This window comes from Mus caroli, chromosome 18, assembly GCF_900094665.2.
Source record: "Mus caroli chromosome 18, CAROLI_EIJ_v1.1, whole genome shotgun sequence".
In the NCBI taxonomy this organism is placed as follows: Eukaryota; Metazoa; Chordata; class Mammalia; order Rodentia; family Muridae; genus Mus; species Mus caroli.
Genome location: NC_034587.1, coordinates 59,252,866 through 59,277,344, shown reverse-complemented (window position 1 = coordinate 59,277,344; position 24,479 = coordinate 59,252,866). Strand labels below are relative to the sequence as shown.

Genomic DNA, 24,479 nt, shown 5'->3' with positions numbered 1-24,479 from the left:
GAAGGAAAAAGAAGAAGAAGAAGAAGAAGAAGAAGAAGAAGAAGAAGAAGAAGAAGAAGAAGAAGAAGAAGAAGAAGAAGAAGAAGAAGAAGAAGAAAGAGGAATCTGCCATTCAATTTATTGATAGATGAAGGTCCTTGGGACCATATTTATTCACGGCATACATGACTTCATTTACATAATTATTTTTTCACAACTGTAAGTGTTAGCTACTCAGATTTATTTCACAGATGAAAAAATATAAATAAAATAAAACAAACAAACAAAAACCCCCTGTGGCTCAGAGCTGCTGGTTTGGCTGATCCAAGGTCACTGTGTGTGTAATGTCACCATGCTAAGCTCAAAGCACATTCTCAAACTTTGCCAAGCTCCATAGAAATAGAACACTTTCACTGGCAGCCAGTGGCACTTTTCCTATGGAACTCAGATAAAAAGCATGTCCTGATGAGAAGGAAACCTGGTATTTTGATCATGTAGGAAGTTTTGTTGGTGAAGTGGAGAAGGGGTTCATGACCCCCACCTCTAACTGAGGAGATATGGACAGGTGCTCAGGGTGGCAGAAGGTTATGTCTCTCTAGGCAGAGGCCTTGACAGAGCAAAGTGGCTCGTATGCATGGTCAGGGAGTCTTCTCTTTTCCAGCCTATGAGACTATACTCCTAGCATTCACAGTGATTCTTTTCCCCTTAGTTTATCCTGTCTCAATAAACCTTCACAGACACACCATAGGGGTGCTCTCCTAACCTCCTGGGATTCTCACCCTCTAGGCTGACAGGCAAGGACAACCATGAGAGGAACTAATGATTCACTTGTCAGGATAACCAGAAAGGAGGTTGAAACCAGTGCTGACTTTGCACACAGAGGCCATCTGGAAGACCACCACACTCTTCAGATATGTGGATGAGTCAATGGGCAAGCTTTCTAGTTAGACATTTGGATAGGCTTCTGTGCTAGTTTTTTGTCAACTTGACACAAGTCGGGGTCATCCAGGGAAGAGGGGCCCTCACTTGCTTCCATGGTGCTGACCGCCAAGTCTGTTAGCAAGGTTGGGTAGCATTTTCTTGAGTCAAGATGGATGACGGAGGGCCTGGCTCACTATAGTTGGTGCCACAGTGGTCCTGGGTTGTATAAGAAAAAAGGCTGAGCAAGCCAATGAGCAGAGTGTCTCCATGGTTCCAACCTTTGCTAATGCTCGGGTTCTTGCTCTGACTCCTCACTGACTGAGTGTGATCGGGAACTGTAAGCTAAATAAACCCTTTTCTGAAACCCTGAGTTGCTTTTGTTCAATGTGGTGTGTATTGGCACAATAGAAAACAAATTGCCCAGCCACCTTACAGGCTATGGTGGGTTTTGAACACTGAAAAAAATGAAGGAGACTTAGCTCCCTTGCCAATCAGGAACAAAATCTCCCAAGCATTTTAGCCTACAGAAGTCCTGCCATAGCTGGTGTATTCCCAAGTTCCATGATATACACAATTTTAATTTAGGTGTTGTACTGGCTGGTTTTGTGTGGTAATTTGACACAAGCTGGAGTTATCACAGAGAACGGAGCCTCCCCTGAGGAAATGCCTCTATGAGATCAAGCTGTAAAGTATTTTCTCAATTAGTGATCAAGGGTGGGAGGGCCCATTGTGGGTGGTGCCATCCCTGGGCTGGTAGTCCTGGGTTCTATTAGAAAGCAAGCTGGGCAAGCCAGGGGAAGCAAGTCAGTAAGCAGCAACCTTTCATGAACTATGGATCAGCTCCTGCCTCCAAGTTCCAGCCCTGTGTGAGTTCCTGTACTGACTTCGTTGGCAATGAACAGCAACATCTAAATGTAAGCTGAATAAGTCCTTTCCTCTCCGACTTGCTTCTCGGTCATGATGTTTTGTGTAGGAATACAAAGCTTGATGAAGACAGGTGTTTTCTCTCTGATGGAGAATACACCACATGAACACACACACATTTGCAAGAGTCTTGATGGCTACCCAGTAAATTTGCTGTGCTGGAATTCAGGTCTCCTGCTTACATGTAGATCCATGGAGATGTCAGAGTTCATGGCTCAGTTTCTTCAGTGTTTCTCCAAGTAGAGGGCCCAAACCTCAGCTGCCTGTGAGCACACTAATGACCATGCACACATCCCTACATCCTCTGATTTAGCAAGGATGGAGAGAAAAGGGACCCCACACGGCTAGCCAACAAAGCCTCAAACCTGTCATCTACTAGTTGTGTGACCTGACCAAACAAGTTATCCCTGAGTACCTGACACCTTTGGGGGAAGGGTAAAGTTAACATCTATCATGATACTGGGTACAGAGTGAGTGGAGGAATCCTCACTGGTAAAGAAAACCGAGCTCAGAAAATAGAACTTTCCCAAGGTTGAAGTAGATACATATGGGATCACAAGGAATATGAAATTGATGACTGGGAAACCTAAGAATTCTTGAGGCAGAATGCTCCAGTTCAAACCTTTTCTCTGCCTCTCACTTATTGTGTGAACTGGTTCCAAGTTTTCTGGAGAATTGTGACCACTAAATGACATGATTCCATTGTAACTTCATGAATGCCAACCAGATATTGAATAATATGTAACAGTGATATTCTGGTTATAAGATGCCTAAGGGGAGGGCTTGAATCCAATACTTAATTCCTGGTTTAGTGCAGAATTCCATTCCACGATTAACTGAGGAGTATTTGCCCACTGGTAACTGATCATACAGGTGAAAGAAACTTTCAGGATGGCACAGTAGAAAAAGGAGCACGAACAGAGAGGGAGTCATCACCCCTCAGCTTGGTGAAGGTCCCCAAGCTCTGCTGCGGGATCTACCCAGCAGGCTAGCCCAGCAAACCAGCCAACCCCTGTGGGTGAGCAGTCGTATCTCACAAGTTTCATGACCTGGGGAAAGTTACTGCTGTGGAGCAACATCGAGGCAGCTGTCTACTTTGCATTAATTTATTCAAACATGACAGGAGCCACATTAGGTTTGGTGATTATCTGAATCTACAATTTGTTCGCTGAGCAATCCGTAGCAAACTTGGAGCAGCCTGAATAGAGCAATAATTAATAGCATAACCGAGCTCCTTCTCCAAGCCTAGGTTGGCACCACTGGGGAAAAGCTTAGATTTTATAACATAGGGCCTCAGGCCTCATCTGGGCAACAACACTTGCTTACCCTCACTGGGGATGCTTGCAAAATAAGAAGCAGCTCTGTATAAATTGATCAAACCTCAGGCAGATCTGAGCCCTTGGAATTACTTGGAATCTGACATACTTCAGGGGTGGGGCTATTTTTTTTTCTGTGTTTTCGAAGGAACGAGATTTTCAAATGCTAGACATTTACTAATCCAGGTAGTCATTTTAAAGTACATCCTGTGTATCCACCATGATTCAGACCCTGTGCCAGACCTGGGAGAACCTGAGGTGAAGACCTGACACAGTTTCTGGCACAAAGAGTTTGCAGCATGCTGTGAGACCCATGGGCATGTGGGAATTTATGAACATATGAAACAGTAGAGGCAGACAGGAATCGGTAACACTGAGAGCACATGAGGAGGACATGAACCCAGTTGGCGTGTCGGCATAGTGTGATCGGGAGAGTGACAGGAGGTGAGAGCTGCAAGGCAGGAAAGGGGTCACCAGGCCAAGGGTGATGCGGTAGAGCAAAGGAAGAGGGGCATTCATGGACCAATGCTGCAGGCAGAGACCCAGGGTGATGCCAAGGACTGTTGTCCTTACCCTGATAGCAACCAGGAGCCAGACAAGGGTGGAACCAGAGGGGAGAACCTCATGTTTTGTAGGGCCATTAGCATGTGGTATGAGTGAGGCTGGATTAGGACACAGTAGCAATATTAGGAGCTCTATTAGCTTCCTGTTGCTGCTGTAACAAATTACCCCAAACAGAGAAGCTTGAACTAATAGAAACTTAATATGTCTTACAGTTTCTAGAGCTCATAAGTCTGAAATGGGTCTCAAGAGAAGCTGTGCACATGCTGGGACTGATGGTGTCACCATATTAACTTACTTTTACTGTCAGGCTCTTATTTCTCTCACTTTGGTCCTCTTGCCCCTTCCTTATTAAACCAAACCAAACCAAACCAAACCCAACCAACCAACCAACCCCTTGCACAGCAATCCAGACAGTCCTGAGAATTCCACCCATATCAAGACAACACTGAACTCGATCATATCACAGTCAAACTTTTGTCACATGACATAACTTATTTGTAGGTACATGGGAACAGGGTATGGACCTCATTGAGTGGGCATTTTTTTTTGCCCAACTCAGCTGATTTTGAGCTGTCCACAGATCAGTCTGTGGCTCAAGAGATGTAGAGTGGCTGTGGTGGGGGGTGAATAGGGGGGTGTTGGGAAGAAGTCTTAGTCTAGACATACCATGAAGAAAAAAGAACTTCTAGAATCCAGAACATTTTGCATTTTTAGTGTGCCCCAACCTCATTTTCAACATTGAATATATAGCTCTAGATACCTCATGAAGTATGAAAAAAATCTTAGCATCTATGGAAATATTTACTATGTGGGTAATAGCATTACCTGGCATTTGGACTGGTTACAAAGGGTAGTGGCAATTAGTCTCTTATTGGTCCTCCCCCGGGCTTCATTCACAGGCTCTACCTTTGCCCACAGTTCTGCATTCGGAGCATCTGCATCCACCATTGGTCAGTGAGCAGTGCTATAGCCTCCTGGGTTGGGGCTGGGTAGAGCCATCTACTCCACGCGTCCTCAGAAATAGTTTGGATGTGGATATTTCTGGGTTTTGGCCTTTCTCTAAAAAGGAGACTGAAAAAGCTTCTTAGCACCAAGAATCATGGGAGGGGAGATGCCTATGGGAACCTTCTAGAGGAAATTCTGGAGAGTGTTTTATACCCAGCATTTGTTACCTATGCTTCTATATACAAAGGTCAGTTATTGGGCAGGGACATGTAACTCAGTGACAGTGTCTTGTCTAGCGTCAGGAGGACTCTAGTCCCAATCCCCAGCCCTGAAAACAACAAAACAACAACAACAACAACAACCAACAGTCGGTCCATGATTTCTGCTCTCCAGAATCTTGAACCAAGTTAACAACATAGTTTTCAAAACAGAATTTTCTTGTCTTCCTAGCTTTTTCCCTCAGGAAATGCCAAGGCTTGATTCGAATACCTCTGTTCTAAGATACACCAATAGGGAGTAGAGACTCGCCTCAGGGAGGGATCTGCAGAGAGAGCAGTCACTGAGCTAACTGCATGAGATGTATCCTGACAGAAATAAAACTGTAAAGAGAGCCAATAGCAAACCAACATGGGCCAATTAGCACATTTTAGAAAGAGAGTATTTCAAATTTCTCCCTAGGTCATTATTTTAGAACATGATAATTTAATTGAAATGTGAAATGACAACATTGAACAAAGTTGTTTTCAAACGGACATACTACTAGGTAAATAAGAATAAAGTCTAGAGATCCATTGAAAGTACTGGTTAATGGTAATTATCTAGTTTTGATGAATGTACCATGGTTATACGAACTGTTAACATAAGGAGGCAATGTACCGAAGCAAGACAGTTTCTAAACTATTTCTAGTCTCTATGGACATAAAGTTGTTTGAAAATTTAAAAAGTGTTTATAAAACTTGGGGAAAATGCTCTGCTTGGCTTACATGTAGTGGTTCTATCCTAAGAAGTGAAGTTTCACAAATTTAAGTAAACAAACAAATCCCTACACTCTTCCTAGCAATGTGAGTAACTGAACTAAGGTGGTCACAGGGCAAAATTCCAAGTGCACAAGATAGAGGTGTGGGACGTTCTCAAAGAAACTGTGATGGGTGGTGTTGTGTTTTATAAAAAGAGAAAGGAGAGAGGGAGTATGTTTGGTGGAGGTGCTGTAAGGTGTGGGGGAAGGGGGTGCCTCTGGGGGACCATGCTGAGATATCCCTTCCCCTTGAGGGACCAGCCACAGGTCGGTATAGTTTAGAGCAGTTTATTCAAGGCATAGGGAGGAGAGTTGAGAGGGCCATATAGACACAGAAAGTCAGAGAGAGAGAGAGAGGAAAGGAGGGGAGGGGAGGGGAGGGGAAAGAGAAGAGAAGAGAAGAGAAGAGAAGAGAAGAGAAGAGAAGAGAAGAGAAGAGAAGAGAAGAGAGAGAAGAGAGAAGAGAGAAGAGAGAAGAGAGAAGAGAGAAGAGAGAAGAGAGAAGAGAGAAGAGAAGAGAAAAGAGAGGAGAAAAGACCAGCCATAAGCATTCTGGGAGAGAGTCGGGGAAGGGAATAGGGAGAGAGGAGGAAGGGGCTGGAGGACAGAGCAAGAGCAAGAGAGAGGAGGGCAAGTAGCCCCTTTTATAGTGAGTCAGGCATACCTGGGGTTGCCAGGTAACTGTGGGGTGGAGCCTAGACAAAATGGTAACAGGTGGGCAGTCCAGACTGTAGCTCACAGACTGATGGAGGCTCAGAGTGGCATCTGACAGAGAAAAACTCCAGGAGGTCCAGATGTGGGGGCTCCCACAGCTTTGTGAGTTTTACCTTCTGGAGATTCAGCCAGGCTCTCACAGAAACAGAAAAACCCACTCCATTTCAGACAAGAAAAGAGAGCGGGGAAATCTCAAATACTCACATTTTTTGTTTTTGTTGTTGTTTGAATAAGGTTAGCATGGCGGGAAGGGGAGGGAAACAAGACGCACAAGTGAGTGATAGAGGAGGGGATGGATCAACCCCTGTCAATTCAGGCAAAGGTTGCATGGAATCGAGTCGGGGAGGGGCTGAGAAATGGATGTGTTCACTTTCTGGATGTACAGTCTCCCTAAATGACGGACTTGTAGATAAAATCTTTCTGACTCCAGAGAACAGAATATAATCCAAAAAAATTGAAAAGTAGGAATACATGAAATTATGATGCTTCAGCATAGCAGGGAAATAATTTCCAGAGTCACCAGACAGACTACAGAATGGGGAAAAATCCATTATGGGTTCTACAGTCAGTGAGATGTTCATATAAAGAACTGTAAAAATTCAACACCAGTAACCCCCAAATCATCCAATCAGTAAGTGGGCATCTCTCAAAAATAAATAAATAAATACACGTGATCAACAAGTTCTTGAAAAGGTGTTCAACATCTTTAGCTATTAGGGAGATGAAAGTACCTTGAGATTCTGTGTCCCCTAAATTCGAATGGCAGACACAAGTGATAACAAATGCTACTGAAGATGAGGGGAAAGAAAAACCACCACTTATGGCTGTCCATGTAAAATTGTGGGGGCACTGTGAGAAATTTTGTAGGCTTTCCTAGGCACAACTGGGAAAATAGAATTACCCTATCACCCAGCTATTACATTCCTGGATGTATCCACGAAGAAAGCCCAGGAAATCTACATCAGCATATGGTAGAGATCCTGGAGCACTCACATTTATTGCTTTATCATGTACAACAGCTAAATAATGAAACCTGCTGAAATGCTCGTAAACAGAGGAATAAAGTCACAAACACACACACACACACACACACACACACACACACACACACAGAGAGAGAGAGAGAGAGAGAGAGAGAGAGAGAGAGAGAGAGAGGAATTTTAGACAGTTACAAAAATGAAATTCACAGAAAAAAATGGAGACAGAACNAAAAAAAAAAAAAAAAGAAGAAGAAGAAAAGAAAAACAGAAAGAAAGAAAAAGAAAAAGAAAATGTCATGGTCCAGTTTGTATTGCCAGAACAAAATATTTTAGAGTGGGATGATTTATAAAATTATGTAATGGCTTATGGTTGCAGTAGCTAGAAAGCTAAACTATATGCTACTGTCATTGAATAAGCATGCTTTCCCCTGCCCCATCAGGCCTGCATCACTACAAGGTAAATATGGCATGTGAAATAGATACCTGCCAAGAGATGGAGGGGAAGGGGCTGAGACTATTTTGTAACAACCAATTCTCTAGGGAACTAAACAGCTGCATGGGATCTAGCACACACACACACAGAGAGAGAGAGAGAGAGAGAGAGAGAGAGAGAGAGAGAGAGAGAGAGAGAGAGGAATTTTAGACAGTTACAAAAATGAAATTCACAGAAAAAAATGGAGACAGAACTCATTATATTAATCAAACAAGTCAGGCTCAAAGGTCAGATACCATAAGGCTTTCACATGTAGAACACATACTTAAAGTTACATATGTGTAAAAGAAAAATCCAAAATCCAATGTAAGTTTAACAAAAGGAATGTCAAAACACAATTCAATGAAACTGAGAGTAAGAGATCAATAGAGAAAAACCAATAAAACCGAAAGCCTGTGTTTTGAAGAAGTGAACAAGAAGAGATGAACTAACAGCTAGTCTAAGAATCAGGACACAAACAACCTACCTCAAACATTGAAGAGATATGTGCCTCACTACAGAACCTACAGACTTCAGTGAAAGGGCACCCAAGCCCTCCAGGCCCACAAACTTGATAATCTACACTAAAAAGACTATTTGAAATACATAATCTACCAAAACTCACTGAGAAGAAAATTAACATAGAATATGCCCACAGGTATCTAACTTAATAGAATAGGACTATGTCTATTAATAAAATCCAATCTATGAATTAGAAACCTTCTGAAAAAGTACCCCAGGCTTAGAAGTGCTGAGTAATAAGTTCTACCACACAGTGGAGGAAGGAAATTCTAGTATTTCTCTACGGTATCCTCCCACAGATGGATGCAAGAATATCCCTTGAACAAGTCTTTTCATGAAGACAGCATTACTTTAGTACTAAAACCAAAGACACTGCAAAAAAAAAAAAAAAAAAAAAAAAAAAAAAAAAAAAAAAAAAAAAAAAAAAAAAGAAAAAGAGGGAGGGAGAGAGAGAGGGAGAGAGAGAGAGAGAGAGAGAGAGAGAGAGAGAGAGAGAGAGAAAGAGAGAGAGAGAGATCAGTTAATATAGTGTATCACTTCAAAAGAGTAAACATAAAAAAATCAGATGATTGTGCTAACAAAGGCACACAGAGCATTTGAGAAATCTTAAAACCCCATTATAAGTAAATGTTTTCAGCAAACTAGGAATAAATGGAGCTTTTTCGATTCGATTAAGAACACACACAAACACATTCAAACAGCATTGCATTGAATGGGAGAAACTCAGTTTCCCTGCAAAGATCAGGGACGATGCTAGCATGTGCTCTTCCTGCTATGTTTCAATGCCATGATGGAAGACTGGGGAATGTATTACAATAAGAGGAAATAAAATATGTACAGATAGAGAAAGAAGAAAAGAACTTCCCTTTCAGAGGATATGATAATGACATGTATATAGCAATATGAAAAATTCTGAAACTAGTAAGCCATTATATTAAGTTTTGCAGAAACCTATACTTAGGTGTTTATAACAGCTCTGCTCAATTTTTTTTTTTTGGTTTTGTACTCCCATATATCTGTTTTTAACTAGATATTTTCTTTATTTACATTTCAAATTTTATCCCCTTTCCTGGTTTCGCCTCCCCCTCCCCCTGCTCACCAACCCACCCACTGCTTCCTGGCCCTGGCGTCCCCTACACTGGGGCACTGAGCTTTCACAAGGCTTCATCTCCTCTCATTGATGTCCCACAAGGCCATCCTCTGCTACATATGCAGCTAGAGCCATGAGTCTCTCCATGTGTTTTCTTTGGTTGGTGGTTTAGTCCCAGGGAGCTCTGGGGGTACCAGTTAGTTCATATTGTTGTTCCTCCTATGGGGCTGCAAACCCCTTCAGCTCCTTGGGTACTTTCCCTAGCTCCTTCATTGGGGGACCCTGTGCTCCTTCCAATGGATGGCTGTGAGCATCCATTTCTGTATTTGTCAGGCACTGTAAAACTTTGAAGAACTTAGCTATTTAGACAAAGGAATATAATTCAGATGCAGAATATTATTCAGACGCAGAATAGGCTATCAAGGTATAAACGTATATGGAGAGAATTTAAATATAAATTACTAAGTTAAGGAAGCCCATCTATAGAGGCTGGAGAGTGAGTTATTACAAATAAATGAGATTCTGGAAAAAGAAGAAGTATGGACAATAGAAACATCTGCCAGGCCTAAAGCTGGAAGTAAGAGCTAGATGAATATGCAGAGCACAGGGATTTTAGTATAGTGACAAAACAGGCCTATAAAATGCCACACAATGGTAGAGACACATCATTGTACACTTGTTCAAACTCATACTGTACACTACCATAAGTGAGCACCAATGAATTCTATGAGCCTTCTCTGGAAATGGGGCATCCGTGCAGGGCTCATTTCTAATCACCGGACCACTCTGGTGAGAGATATTAACAATGGGGGAAGCTACAATGGCAGAGGCCACGTGTGAAATACCTGCATCTTTCATTATTTTATGTGAAAATAAAAATGCTCCATAATGCCATAGAATACTTAAAAACATCTTAAAACATTACCTTGATTCAGCCACGATGATTTGCTGAGGAATATGAAAGAAGGCCCCATTATATAGCAAGGTGATGAAACATTAATTGGTCATAAGGAGTAATCTAGATTAGAAGAACTCCATGGACCATGGTGATATTAGAGCTCAGCTCTACCACAATGCATATTTTCCATAAGATTTGCCAAGTGAAGAAACTAAGAACTCCACGGAGAAGTTAATAGATGGAAAATAAGCTTTGCACGCCGCATGAACCTTGGCCATCAGGTTAACAGTCACCAAGGCATCCTGGGCTTAGCAGACCTCCCATACATAGCCCGCAGCCTACTTGAAAGCGGCCGGAGTCTGAACATAGATGGGTTGTGTTTTCTGGGAAGCAATGGATGGACAGATCCAGACAGACTCACACAGCCTTGCAGAGCACGCTCAGTTAGACGGGAACAGGTCTATTGCGGAAGAGCAGGGGGAAACTTGACACAGATGAACAGCCACAGATGAGAAAGAGCCAGGCAGAAGTTGGGAGAGAGAAAAAAAAGAGAGAGAAAGAAAACAGAAAGGTTAGTAGATGCTTGGTTTAGCCTAAATGAACATCCAACTGTTCCCAATGGGACAGTAGGGACTGATATATAATTATTGCGCAACACTGTTGTGCCATATCGTGTGTTTAAAGCACCGCTTCATAGAAGTTGGTGTATTTTAAATTTACGGTGAGTCTATTTGATATCCTTTTACTACTATCTAATTATGCAACTAATCTACTTTCCCACTAAAAGCAGTGCAACTTTAACCAAACCCTGTATATTAGAGAAGCACTGTGCGAATGCCGCGGTAGGAGGACATAGAACCCTTTGGGAGTGTGCCCAAGTGTACAGCTGCATCATGTGGTCGATCCCATTTTCACTTCTTTTTTGCCTTTTGAGAAACAGTCACACTATTTCCATAGTGGCTGCACCACTATTTCCACTGGTCTGCGATCCTACCAACAGTGAATACTGTTCCCTCTCCAACATGCGTGCCAGCATTTATTTATTTATTTATTTATTTATTTATTTATTTATTTATTGCTGCTTTGAGTGGGATAAGATAAAAAAAATCTCAAAGTAGTTTTATCTTGCATTTCCAAGGGCTAAGGATTCTGAACACTTTAAAAGAGATGGCTGAGAAGTGATGTCCAATAGCTGTACCCACTCTCCAGTGAGTCCTTTCTGACTCAGGAAGGTTTTAGACATGTCAAGCAAAGAACAGAAGGCCATGAAGAAAAGTGCCAAGCACCAGAGGGTAGATAAGACCCTCCCATCAGATGACTCGGAGAACTCAGATGCAGTCAACCCTGTGGACAATCCAGCAGTTGGTACCAGTGAGATGGGCACCCATTCCTCGGGGTCAGATGTGCAAGAAGCCAGAGAGCCTGTTCAGAAGAGGATGTTTCGAAGGTGATGTTTCCCAGGTTTCTTATGAAAAAGAGGAAGCAGTTTGAAGAGGATATAAATGCCTCTTCCAGAAGCCTGAATGAAAACCTCCAGGGTATTTTGAAAGCTCAGCAGAAGTCAAGGCAGAAACTTAACTCTGTGTACTGTGAAAGGTTTGGGTCCGTTTACCAGAATTGGCTGCATGAGGTGGACAGCACAAGGGACCAAGAAGAACACCTCAGTTTTATAACTCAGCAGCAAATAAAGATTTTTACAGATGGCTATAGCGGATCATGAAACCAAGCTTGAAAACTCTGAAGATATGTGTGACACATTTCTGAAGAAAGCCAAGGACTTGAGTACCGTGGATCATGAAATCAAGCTTGAAAACTCTGAAGATATGTGTGACACATTTCTGAAGAAAGCCAAGGACTTGAGTACACATAGCAAAACCTTTAGTGACAGTCAGCAAACTAATGTGGAAAAGAAAATCTCCAAGGTGCAGGAACTCTGAGTTGTCTGTCTGTAACACTGTGCGCCTCGGGCTGGCTTCCTGTTAGCAGAGATGTAATGAAGATCCTCTAAATCTCCATCTTTCAATTTTATATCACCTATATCACTTCTATCTGTTGTCTTATTGTTATAGAAGAGACTTAAAATACCATATTGAACAAGAGTTGAAATAGTAGATAACATTTTCTTGTTTCTGATTTTAGCAGAAATATTTCAAGTTTTTCTGACGTTGGCTTGTTGACTTCTCTTATTTTTGTCAATGCATGTTTCTTGTAACTGCAGTTTCTCCAGGACTTTTATCATGAAGGGATGTTGGATTGTCAATGGCCTTTTTATTTTTTAACATCTAATAAGATAAGCAGATGGTTTCTGTTCTTGGGTCTGTTTATGTGGTGGTTTAGATAAGTTTTCATTTCAAGTTGTATCTTAGTTTGGTTCCCCTCCCCCCAGAAACTCTCACTCTATTAATTTTTGTTTTTTATATCTTGAGTTGTTTTCCCTATTTCATTCAACAGTGTGTTCAATGGGCGTATACTCACCTCCACATCAAATTCCTTAAACATATTTATAATTGGACACAGTTGCCTTCTGGGTACTCCTAAGTTGCTTTTATCGGGGAACATTATGAAGAGCAGAAGAGGCTCACAAATCCTAGACACATCCCTTCTCTGACAGCATAGAAAACTTTCCATGTCCATAGGAACCTGTGTTAACGGGGCAGTCTTGTCCTTCGTGTGTCCAAGCATGTTTATTACAGGCAGGTGTAAGCCTGGCAGCTTGAGACAGAACTGTGCCAGATCCCAGACAAACAGGATGGTGACGGCTGGCTTGCACAGTATTTGCTGATATGCTATGGTTGTGTACTGGATGTGGCAGCAGCTGTTAGGAAAACTCAATGCCAAGAAGCCAAGGTTTATAGAGTAGGCAGGGCAAGAGGTCAGATGGAGACATGGAGTCCTAAGCTATCAGCTCACAGTATGTTAAATGTCACACCCTTTTTTTGGTAGCAACTCACAGACGTATAAGAAGAGCTTATCTACAATTATTAATGCTTTAGATGTGCCACTGCTTCAGAATGGAAGACCAACTTGGCCACTGGGTTTAGCTCCCTGCCTTGGTTTCCTTGACAGGGAGACCATCATCTTCTTTCTCACACTGAGAACTCCACGGCCCTTGGGCAAATGTTGGAGTATCTATCAACATCATAAACCCAGGAGGAAGGTGGTTTTAGTCACAGATCATAGACCTATCCCTACCCAGATAACAGAGCAAACTTTAAATGACCACAGTTCTCAGAGCTGTTTCTTACAATACTCATCACCATCTTCAGGAGTGAATGCTGGTTGCTTAGCCTAGTACTGTGAATCCCTACCCACAGAGTATATTTCACCTATTTTGCTCTGTACAGCAAGTGTGCATCTAAAGATTCATATGGGTGCTTTAAATGATTGGCTCAGCTACCTTACTGATGTGGGTTGTCTCTAGGCTATAAGGAAAAAGGGTTCGTGGTGAACTGTAAGCTGATTACATATGCTGCAATGAGAGCATATGTGATTAAAATATCCTAGATATTTTAGATTCTGGGATTAAAAGGAAGATTAAGGGCCCAAGTGGCAGAGTGGGGCACCGAGGAAAAGCTTGTATTTGGGGATGAGATAATCAAGCAATTCAGCTAGGAGATGGGGCACTGAGGCCCTAGAGGAACATAGGTAAGAAAATATTACCTTGTCAAACATCCTTGTGTCTAACAAAGCTGATTTTATCAGAATAAGCTCTAAGGATCACTTCTAAAAAGTTTCTCATTGTGGGAATACCCTGCTCCACCCCATGTACAAGGAGCTAAATGTGAGGTAACCAAGGAAGACTGTAGCTCTGTCTTGGTGTTTGTGATAAAGTTAACATTATCATGGCAAAACTACAAGTTGGCCAAATGCGAGGAATCAAAGAAAATACAGAATTATTAACTTAACAGCAAAGAAAACACTTGCAACGATGGACATGGCACCAGTGGCCAAAGTTAAAGATTAGGCTAACAGACACTCAAGTCCATTTGGTAACAACTCAGAGGTGGATAGAGGGAAGTTTCAACCATCTCTCCCTGAAGAAGCACAAGGACACACGTGGCTATCCCTAGCTGGGCAAAGGAGACACAGAGCATGTGGGCTCTCCACTAGCTCAGCCCAAATACATGATATCCCTTGAGGATTAATCAGTCCCATAGAAATTACCTTATCCTTTGCCCAGTTTCTATCATACTCCTATAAAAACTCAGCACAAGGAAGTTTGACAGCTTTTGTGCTCTCTTGGGAACCTCTCTAACTCTCAGGAGTTTCTCTCTTTTTTCCCCTTAATGTCTCACTTTTTAGTGACTCTCATCAATAAAGCTTGTGCTTCTCTTTGTGAACTCCTACGACTGTCTCCATCCTTTATCCTCAGCGGCATGAGACAGTGAGCTACTGTCCTTTGTCAACCTTGGGTGACTGAGCATCTAGTACACTAAGTCCGTGGGTCACACACATCTGGAATATGAACTATCCTGTCACTCTAAAAATCCTGCACCATCATCATAAGCCAGAAATGGTCACATTGGCTAACATTAAAGCCTATTTAAGTTATCTTGACATTTTCTCAGCTAAAGATAGTTGGCATACTGTACTGGCTGGTTTTGTGTGTCAACTTGACACAGACTGGAATTATCACAGAGAAAGGAGCTTCAGTTGGAGAAATGCCTCCATGAGATCCAGCTGTGGGGCATTTTCTCAATTCGTGATCAAGGAGGAGGCCCTCTGGTGGGTGGTACCATCTCTGGGCTGGTAGTCTTGGGTTCTATAAGAAAGCAAGCTGAGCAAGCCAGGGGAAGCAAGCCAGTAAAGAACATCCCTTCATGGCCTCTGCATCAGCTCCTGCTTCCTGACCTGCTTGAGTTCCAGTCCTGACTTCCTTTGGTGATGAATAGCAGTGTGGAAATGTAAGCTGAATAAACTCTTTCCCCCAACTGCTTCTTGGTCATGATGTTTGTGCAGGAATACAAACCCTGACTAAGACACATACTACATCAGATTACGAACTGTTACACAGGCCCAAGTCCCTGGCCAAGATGGAGCCACCCATGGCACCAAGATGGATGACTCATGTAGAAACCTGTCCATTAGGGAAATGAAAACTGTACACTCTACATATTTCAGGAATCTGACCCTCATCTTAGCAAGAACAGCCTGGCCACAGCATCCTGTTACCTAATGACTAGAGGTTCCCCCTTGTGAGAATTCCTTTGTTTGCAGCATGTCTTAGTTAGGGTTTTACTGATGTAAAGAGGCACCATGACCAAGGCAACTCTTATTAAAGCCAACATTTAACGGGAACTGGCTTACAGTTGCAGAGGTTTAGTCCATTATCATCATAGTGGGAAGCATGGCATCATCCAGATAGACTTGGTGCTAGAGAAGGAGGTGAAAGTTCTACACCCTAATCCAAAGGCACCCAGGAGAAGACTATTTTCTGCAGGCAGCCAGGAGGAGGCTCTCTGTTGCACTTGGCAGCAGAGCCTGAGTACTAGGAGCCCTCAAAGCCCACCTACACAGTGACACACTTTCTCTAACAAGGCCACACCTACTCCAACAGGGCTATACCTCCTAATAGTGCGACTTCCCATGGACCAAGCATATTCCAACCACCACACAGCAGCTCCCTTACCCTATAATCTTCTCCTGCCATTCCCCCTTACAACTTACACTACCCTATAAAAACCAAAACTCCCTTTTGGTATATCTCCTTTTCCTTCTCTCAGATATAGCCCAGCAGTTCATACTTCAATAAAGCTTTGTTCTTTGGCTTCCATGTGGCTCCAGGGTCTTGCTTTCTTGTAAAACCTTATATCTAGTACTGAAACCTGGAAGGAGTGTGCATTACTGTCTCTGGACACCCCCACCCCCATTCCTCCTGATCACCAAACTGCTGTTCTGGCCCTTGAGTGCCAGGAACCTCCTGCCTGTTGTGAGCCTTAGCACTCACGGCTAATTTAGATTTCTTCTGCCTGTTTTCTTGCTTCTTTGATCTCAGTTAAGTGTCCCTTCCATGTTAGCCTGTAATCCAGAGACTTACCTCTAGCCAAAAACCATGCTGGCATGTCAGGCCATGCTGCTACCCTTACAGCCTCTCTGCCTCCAATAAGGATGCCCACCTGATACCCAGGAATTTCTTTCTCTCGGCCCCTGGTTCTTAAGGGCCACGTCTCAGGTCAGGACCAGTCCTAAGACACCCTTTTTTCTACCCCATCTTCTCTACCCTCTACACCTTCCCCCTCACACTGATCCAGATCACTCACCTTGTTTTCTCATCACTCTCCTTTTTTTCTCATGGCTCTCCTCACCTTCACTTCTCCTCCTGTTCTAATTTTGAAAAGCTCTTTGGCTTCCTCTACTTGTCTGCTCAGGTATCCTGCCTTTCTTTTCCTTCACCTTACTTGAACTATGGGAGCCAGCCATTCAGGCTAGTCCCACTCACTCCTCTGGACTGCCTTCTAAAGACTGTCTGCTACCCGGGGCTCCAGATAGACATTTCATTCCACCTCTTAGCCTTTTATGGTTACACAGCTTGGCCACAGTGCAAACTAGATGTGGGGTATCACTGGCCCTCAAGTGGCATTCAAGCTCTCCTTTTCCGTGTTTCCCTTGCCCTGTTCTTGACCTCTCTCTTTCTCTCTCTCTCTCTCTCTCTCTCTCTCTCTCTCTCTCTCTCTCTCTCTCCTCTCTCTCCTCTCTCTCCTCTCTCTCTCCTCTCTTTCTCTTGTAAGATAAATGGACTGTTGGCCCCGTGACATTTGTGAATTTGTGAGTGCTGGTCCCATTTCTATAAAAACCTTCTGTCTCTAAGTATCATTTTCCCCCCAATCTGTGTCTTCTCTTTCAGATCCAGCATATTCTCCTGTGTGGCCCCAAACCAAAGTGCTCATGCATCCCAGTAACTGCCATCCCCAGGTTAACCTGTCACACTGAGTGGGAAGTATCCCTCCTGATCCTGCCCTCTTTAAGACATGCAAAAAAGGGCTGTTCACCTCACTGTGATGGTCGGTGTCACCTAACATTCACCTGGCAGCAGCAGGAATGTCAGGGGTGGGGAGCTCTTGGCAGAACTAATGACAGCAACCAAGAGCTCAGCTAGGGACCTCTGAATGCTACAGAATCAGCTCTCTTCTCTGGTTTAAGTTACCCTCTTGACAGCAGAAAAAGGAGACTCCTGTCTCTCTGTGAAGAATGCTGCCTTCATATCCATCAGTCAGGTCTGGGAAAAGTAGAAACTAAGAAAAAATCCAAACTATAGCAAGCAGTCTATATAGCTCAATAGAAACTCATGGCTTTCTGAGCCATGGAATGTCTTCAGTAGCTCTGTTCTGTAGCATCTGGCCATGGTTCCTGCCCCTTCTGGTACCCCTTATTTGAATCTTTCTCCCCTCCTAGCCCCATGTCTCCTCAAATGCACCAAAAACTATGTAAACAAATCACCCCTCAGACTCCTAACCAACTCTCCTAACCCACCTGTCTTCTGCCTATATCTGCCCTTAGGCTGTACTGAAGCAGAGGCCAACTCTATGACTTGAACTGACCATCCACAGCCTTTCTGTTCCCAGATTTGTCATCCCTGCCTAGAAGGAAGTAGCTAGAGGAGACCATTGGACTCTCTATCATCAATAAAAGGTTGGGGTGTTAGGTTGGGCAAGTCCTTAGCCAAAATAGAGCCACCAAAACATCAAGAAGGATGACCCACAGGAATCTGTCCATCCATGATATTCTATGCATCTCAGGAGTTTGATTCTCCTCTCAGCCAGAGTTGCAGGATGACAGCATCCTATTATCTTAACAGCCAAAGGTCCTCTCGAAAGATTTCTGCTTATGACAGTTTCTTTGTTCACAGCAGTTCCATTCCCCTAATGCTCTTCCACTACTCTCTTGCCCAACTTAAATCATCCTATAAAACCCAAACACTTTTTTTGGCATGACTGCTCTCCCTTCTCTTAGAGATAGCCTGACATTGAGTACCTCAGTAAAGCTTGGTATGGCTCCAGGGGTCTCACTCTTTTAAACCTTATATACTCTTTAAGAATAACTCCCACTTTTATAATCAACTCACTCCAGTGCTATATCAATTGTTCTTAATTATTTGGTTTAAGCACCAGTCTGAAAGTGCTTCACTCATAAGAAGCCTGCCATTGTCTTTGGTCCAAACCAAGACAAAAAGGGAATGCTGATCTGACTGTAGCAGCTTTGATGTCAATACTCCCTGGCTCCTCACCGAATGCTCCAGATACCTCTGCTTCTCCCTGATGGCAGGTTGTAATCTGGCAGGCTCAGAAGCCAATTCTTTCATGGGCAGGAACTATTAGAAAGCTGTTGGCTGCTGTTAATGGGGCACTCAGTGCAGCATAAACAATGAGCCACTCTACATGACTTGTGTTTGTGCGCTCAGGGCTTTTCTGTCCGGCTTGTCCACCAGCAGTTAGCTAGTTACAGATGCAGTCCCAAGGCCAAATGACAGGGATGCTATTATCCTAGCTTCCTGTCTGCAGAGCTCTGCCAAGGAAGAATACTCCCGTGTGTCTACCTTATCAAGCTCCCAGGACTCAAAGGAGAACCCTGGAAGAACACTAACAATCAACAGATCATCAGAGATTTTGATGAAGAGGCCTTGCAATATGAGAAGGGACTTACTGCTACAGAATGCAAAAGTCCTGCTGTGAGCAGTATGATACTGCTGTACCCTTCTAATGAGATGATACACGTGAAAGCTCTGAAACTGTGATAGTGACATTGATGATGGTGATAGAAACAGCAATAAATGATATTGGTTGAGTAAATGCCATGCCATGGCACCATACCGGGTGTTTGATGTAGAGTACATACCATCTCATTTAATTCAAATTCCTGGTAGTGGTGATGATGACAATGATGATGATGACAATGGTGATGATGGGGTGGAGGAGGTAGAAGAAGGAGGAGGAGGAGGAAGGGGAAGAGGAGGAGGACTGGGGAGGGGAGGAGGAAGAGGAAGAGGGGTTAATATATACATAGAAGCACATGTCTATAACCTTGGTACTTGGAAAACTGAGGCAGGAGCACTGCAATGATATTGAGATCAGCCTTGGTAATATATGGAGTGTCATATCATTTAGAGCTGTGGCGATTCTAATATGCTAGGCCCATAGAGTGGCACTATTTGGAGCTATGGTCTTATTGGAGGAAGTGTGGCCTTGTTGGAAGAAGTGTGTCACTGTGGGGGTGGGCAGTGAGACCCTCCTCCTAACTATGTGGGAGCCAGTCTTCTTCGAGTGGCCTTTGGAACAAGAGGTGGAACTCTCAACGCCTCTAGCCCCACATCTGCCTGGATGCCACCATGCTTCTGCCTTGATGATAATGGACTGAACCTCTGAACCTGTAATCCAGCCCCAATTAAATGTTGTCCTTTATAAGACTTGCCTTGGTCATGGTGTCTGTTCACAGCAGTGGAACCCTAACTAAGACACCTGGCCTCACAACAACAGTGGCGAAAACAAAGGACACCACTTCGTAAATGCTTCTTATACGCAGAGCTCCAGCATCAGCAGCATTCACCCCTCTTAGCATATATGCCAGTATCTACTTGGCACATGAAGAAAACTGGATACATAACTTAGATAACTTACTCAAGCTCACTGAAGGAGGTCACGTGGACTCACACAGGCACTCTCCCCTAAGACAGAATTTACCAAATTCTAATGTCAGAAAAACTTTCCAGTAAGGCTGAACTTCTGGGTCTAGAAGATCTGTGCATTTCTTGGTAAATCGGGTTTAATTCTGTCATTATTGTATTATTTTGTGACCTTTCATAAACATAATAACCATTTTGTCTCAAGGTTTTATATATACATATATATATATATGTATATATATTCATATATATGTATATATATATTCATATATATATATAATCTTTATAGATAAGGATACTAGAGATCAAGGGCTCAAGTGGCTTGTGTAAGGTCATTTAGTAAGTGCTGAAATGAAGGTTTTAATTCAGTTTCCTTGCTTTTAGAAAAAGGGCCAACCCATGTAGCATCTGTCAAGATGTGAGATCATCACTGAAAGCAGAATTCTGCTCCTGCCCATCAATTTCCAAACCAAGTATGCTTTTTATTCCTGAAATTGGCTTGGGAACAAAACAAAAGGCTGAGTTAGCACTGCTGATGATGACACCAGAGTCATATAATAAATATATTTCCGTTGGGTGAACAAATAGATTATATTTTAAAACTCTGAGACAGGGTTTCACTCAGTAGCCCTCAGATGGCCCGGAAGTCACCATGTCACAAGCTCACTGAGATCTGCCTGCTCTGCCCTCTGAATGCTGGGATCAAAAGTGTGTCCTATTGATTTAGAGTTTGAATGTAAATTAAGGTAATAATATCTCCCTGATTGAGATCATACATACTTGGTTGCAAATCATGGGATAATTTCCATAAAGCTACTTGAGGAAAAGAAAATTTTACATCAAGACATATTGTTCCTGAAGTGACTCAGTCTGTTGACAGCACTGGCATTATGGATTGGGAGTATGACTTTGAAATCAATGTCACAAACTGGAGGCACAGCAATAAGAAAGATTTCATCACAAACAAATGTTACATAATGTTGCATTATGACAGAGTCTTCAAAATATTTGTTTACTTTAGGTTTTTTTTTTAATCAGTAAAACTCTCAGAGGTATATTGCCAGAAATCACAATTACCACTTAGGGGATCCCTGGGGAAGGTATATACAGAATGCATCAGTAAAGAGTCTGTCCCAGTTTGTACATAGCTTCACAGTCAGGTACATACACTGCTACAACAAATCCTATTGTTTTGCATCATTAGTATCTAATTTAATGCCCAGCGCAACGTGGGTGCTACCTAGAAGTTTGTTTATATGAATGTAAACACAGCTATCCCGTAAATTCTTGAAGAATGTAATAATGTCCCAGTTCTGTTGTCTGTTGTCTTCAGGTAGTCATTTTTTTTGCCACATACTATTGCTGGTAGTGATTGGTTCGTGTTGAGATACCCACATAATGAAGGCATCCTTTTCAATATAGTATGTAGGTGTGAGTATCCAGGAAGATCATGGTTAATGTCCTCAGAGAACTAGATCATGTGGAAAAGGCATTAAGGAGATCAGGATTCAGGAATAGCCTGAATTAGTTCTCACAGAAGAGACAGTCCATGACACAGGCCACAGTGTTAAGAGGAAAGTGGTGGGAGAAGGCATGGCTAGTGGACTGCAACAGAGCTGAAAGAAGTCACAGAAGGTCCAGAGAACCAGGAGAGGAAGTGGAAATTGGTGCAGCTTTATTTATTCTAGTCTGAACTGGACACTATGCTGTGAATACAGACAACTTATCAATGAACCATCGGGAACCACTAAGACGTTCTGAGGTAGCACGGTTGAAATCGAAAACGGTTGGTAGAAAGAGACGTGACTCCATTTTGTTGTTTTTGATGCTATTCATGAATGTGTAATTTCAAAAGCAGTTTACTTGGTGCGCACAGCTACAGGCAGAGAAGAGGTAGATGGGAGAGGAAGATGCCGTAGCATGAACTGACAGGGAGGAAGTGCTGAGAAGTGGCTGGGACGCCAAAGACAAGACCAGACAAATGGAAACTAAGCGAATCTGGAGACTAAATATAAGAAGATTGGACAGCACAGAGGTCAGAAATGACTTCCGGCCTGGAACATTAGAAAAGCAGCGATTTTAATAGTCACATTCGGAACTTGTTGCCCACTCATCGTCCACACTTTAGAAAATAACATTTTAATTAAACTCACTGTGCTTACTGCTTTCTGTCTAGCTTTCTATTTTTGTATGTGCATGACTGTATCTTTCCCCTGCTGTCAAAGCAGATGTCATCAAAACCCACTGACCAAAGCTTGTGCATATGTCTATCCAGTGAACTTTAACGGATGAGTAGATTCAGTAGGGTACCATAAGACATGGAAGACCCAAACCGGGCAGTGGTGGCACATGCCTTTAATCTCAGCACTTGGGAGGCAGAGGCAGGTGGATTTCTGAGTTCAAGGCCAGCCTGGTCTACAGAGTGAGTTTTAGGACAGCCAGGGCTATACAGAGAAACCCTGTCTCAAACAAACAAACAAACAAATAAACAACAACAACAAAAAAGAAATGGAAGACCCAGGAGGCTAATAGCTTACCACGGTTTACTCAAAAGTGGCGAAATGCAAAATAAAGTCAGAACCCACGTTTTTGCATCATTCATTTTATCACAGCAAAACCCATCAGCCTCAACAGTAATAATATACAAGTAGCAATAAAATGCCCACATATTAGAAAGTAAAATGACTACTGTCAACCAAGAAGGAGACCATTAAACAAAGCTGAATTTGAAAAGTGAGTTGGACCTTTGAGATTAAGCAGTTTAATGTGGTCAGAGGCTCTGTGTTCAGCCAATGGCAAAGTTGACGTTGCTAAGGGAAACCATGCCTAGCTACTAACATTGGCTCACCTCTTTGACCTACTCTCTAGTAGGTTTGGGACAGGAGGTTCCAGACATGCTGCCTTATCTCAGCTAACCAGGAGCTTTTCACTTGACATTATGAAACCCTGGCTCCAAATCCCTTTCACGAAGGCTCATAGCTGATGACTCAGTCCCCCCAGTCCCCTGGCAAATAAATGCCTGAGGGGGACGGGGAGAGACTGCTATAGGGCTTTGGAGAATGAATGTGGGTGAAGGGAGAGGGCCTGAGTTCTGGCCAAGAATCTGATCATTAAGCACGGGCATCTGGGTCCCCATTTGGACCCTGTTGACAAGAGTACCATAAAGCAACGCTTGTCATGCAATTCAGGGAACCAAGGCTGGAACGAAATGGCGTAATCGCCAAGAACACTGAACGGATATGAAATTATTTGATTTCAATCAAGTTTTGAGAAACTATATCTAGAAACCGGCACCATTTGAACGCAATCGACTACATCCTAGCCTGAGTAATTCACCGTGTTTGTTCCATATCCTATATTACAACCCACCCTTTCTTCAGTTCATGTTGCCTCAATAAATGTCATTATCGGTAATGTGTTGTCCAATGTCCTTTAGATCTTTGCAAGGTCAGGTAACTCACTTCCGCTCAGCCTGATTCATCGCTGCTTTCTAAAAGTATAAAACTTCAAGATTAAGTTCCTTTTCAACAAACAGAAGGGAACCAAGAAAGAAAAAAGAAAAAGAAAAGAAAAGAAAAGAGGCCTGTGGTAGACCAGAGAAATAATGGTATTTTTAAAATGCTAATCCTTTAGCTACTTGCGAGAAATATGATAAGCATCTTGATTTCATTGTCACAGAAAGTAAAACTCCTTTTATCAGTAGGCTGCAGCCTTTGCAGTGGGTGGTGCATTAGATGTGAGAGCTACATGAAGTTTGGGGTAGAAGGGATGGAGATGGATGGCACTGGGCGGATGCAATAGTGAACGGCTCTGAGTTCCTCTACCCGTGCGAACTTAGTTCAGATGCTGAGTAGCTTCAGTGCACAAGCACCTGTGCTGGGCACGAGAGACAGCTGCTGGGGGAGCCCAGGAATCACTAATAATCACACTGAAAAGCATATAAAGTGTCACAGGGGAAGAATAAATAAAGTCTTGGAGATTGGCCAGAAAAGGTTTTTTGTTTGTTTGTTTGCTTGCTTTTTCTTAAAAAAAAAAAAAAAGGCTGTCATGAATGCTGGAAAAGATTAAGTAGAAGGTGACATCTGAGATATAGCATGTGAGAGATGGGGGATGACATCTGAGATACAGCATGTGAGAGATGGGGGATGCCCAGGGAGCTGGAGCAGTAGGTTGACTCAAGAACTTCAAAGAGAAATGACGTAATCCAGACTATCTCATTGGCTTTGCCGGGATGAAGAGGAAATAACTACAAGTGTCCTCATAAGCATTTGTATCAAAAAAAAAAAAAAAACAGTAGGAGACCTAGTCTTGTGTGTAGCGAGGAGTCTCTGAAGGATTCAGATGGGGTGACGGCAGTGCAGAATCAGATATTAGGGTCTAATGTGCCACTGTACATAAAAGGTAATGCCAGTTGTGGAAGAACAATGTCAGTCAAGATGTATGCAAAGAAACGCTATGAAAATTATCTACTGATGACACACTCAATGGATGGCCCTTCTGATTTAGTAGGAAACCTCTTTTTG

The 24,479-nt window shown here is 42.8% G+C and overlaps 1 protein-coding gene and 1 pseudogene across 1 annotated transcript in view; one reads left to right on the top strand and one right to left on the bottom strand.

Moving 5' to 3' along the window:
• Window positions 1-24,479, bottom strand: part of Htr4 (5-hydroxytryptamine receptor 4) — a 169,787-nt gene that overhangs the window by 2,855 nt on the left and 142,453 nt on the right. The window lies entirely within an intron of this gene.
• On the top strand, window positions 11,582-12,277 carry LOC110285087 (annotated as a pseudogene).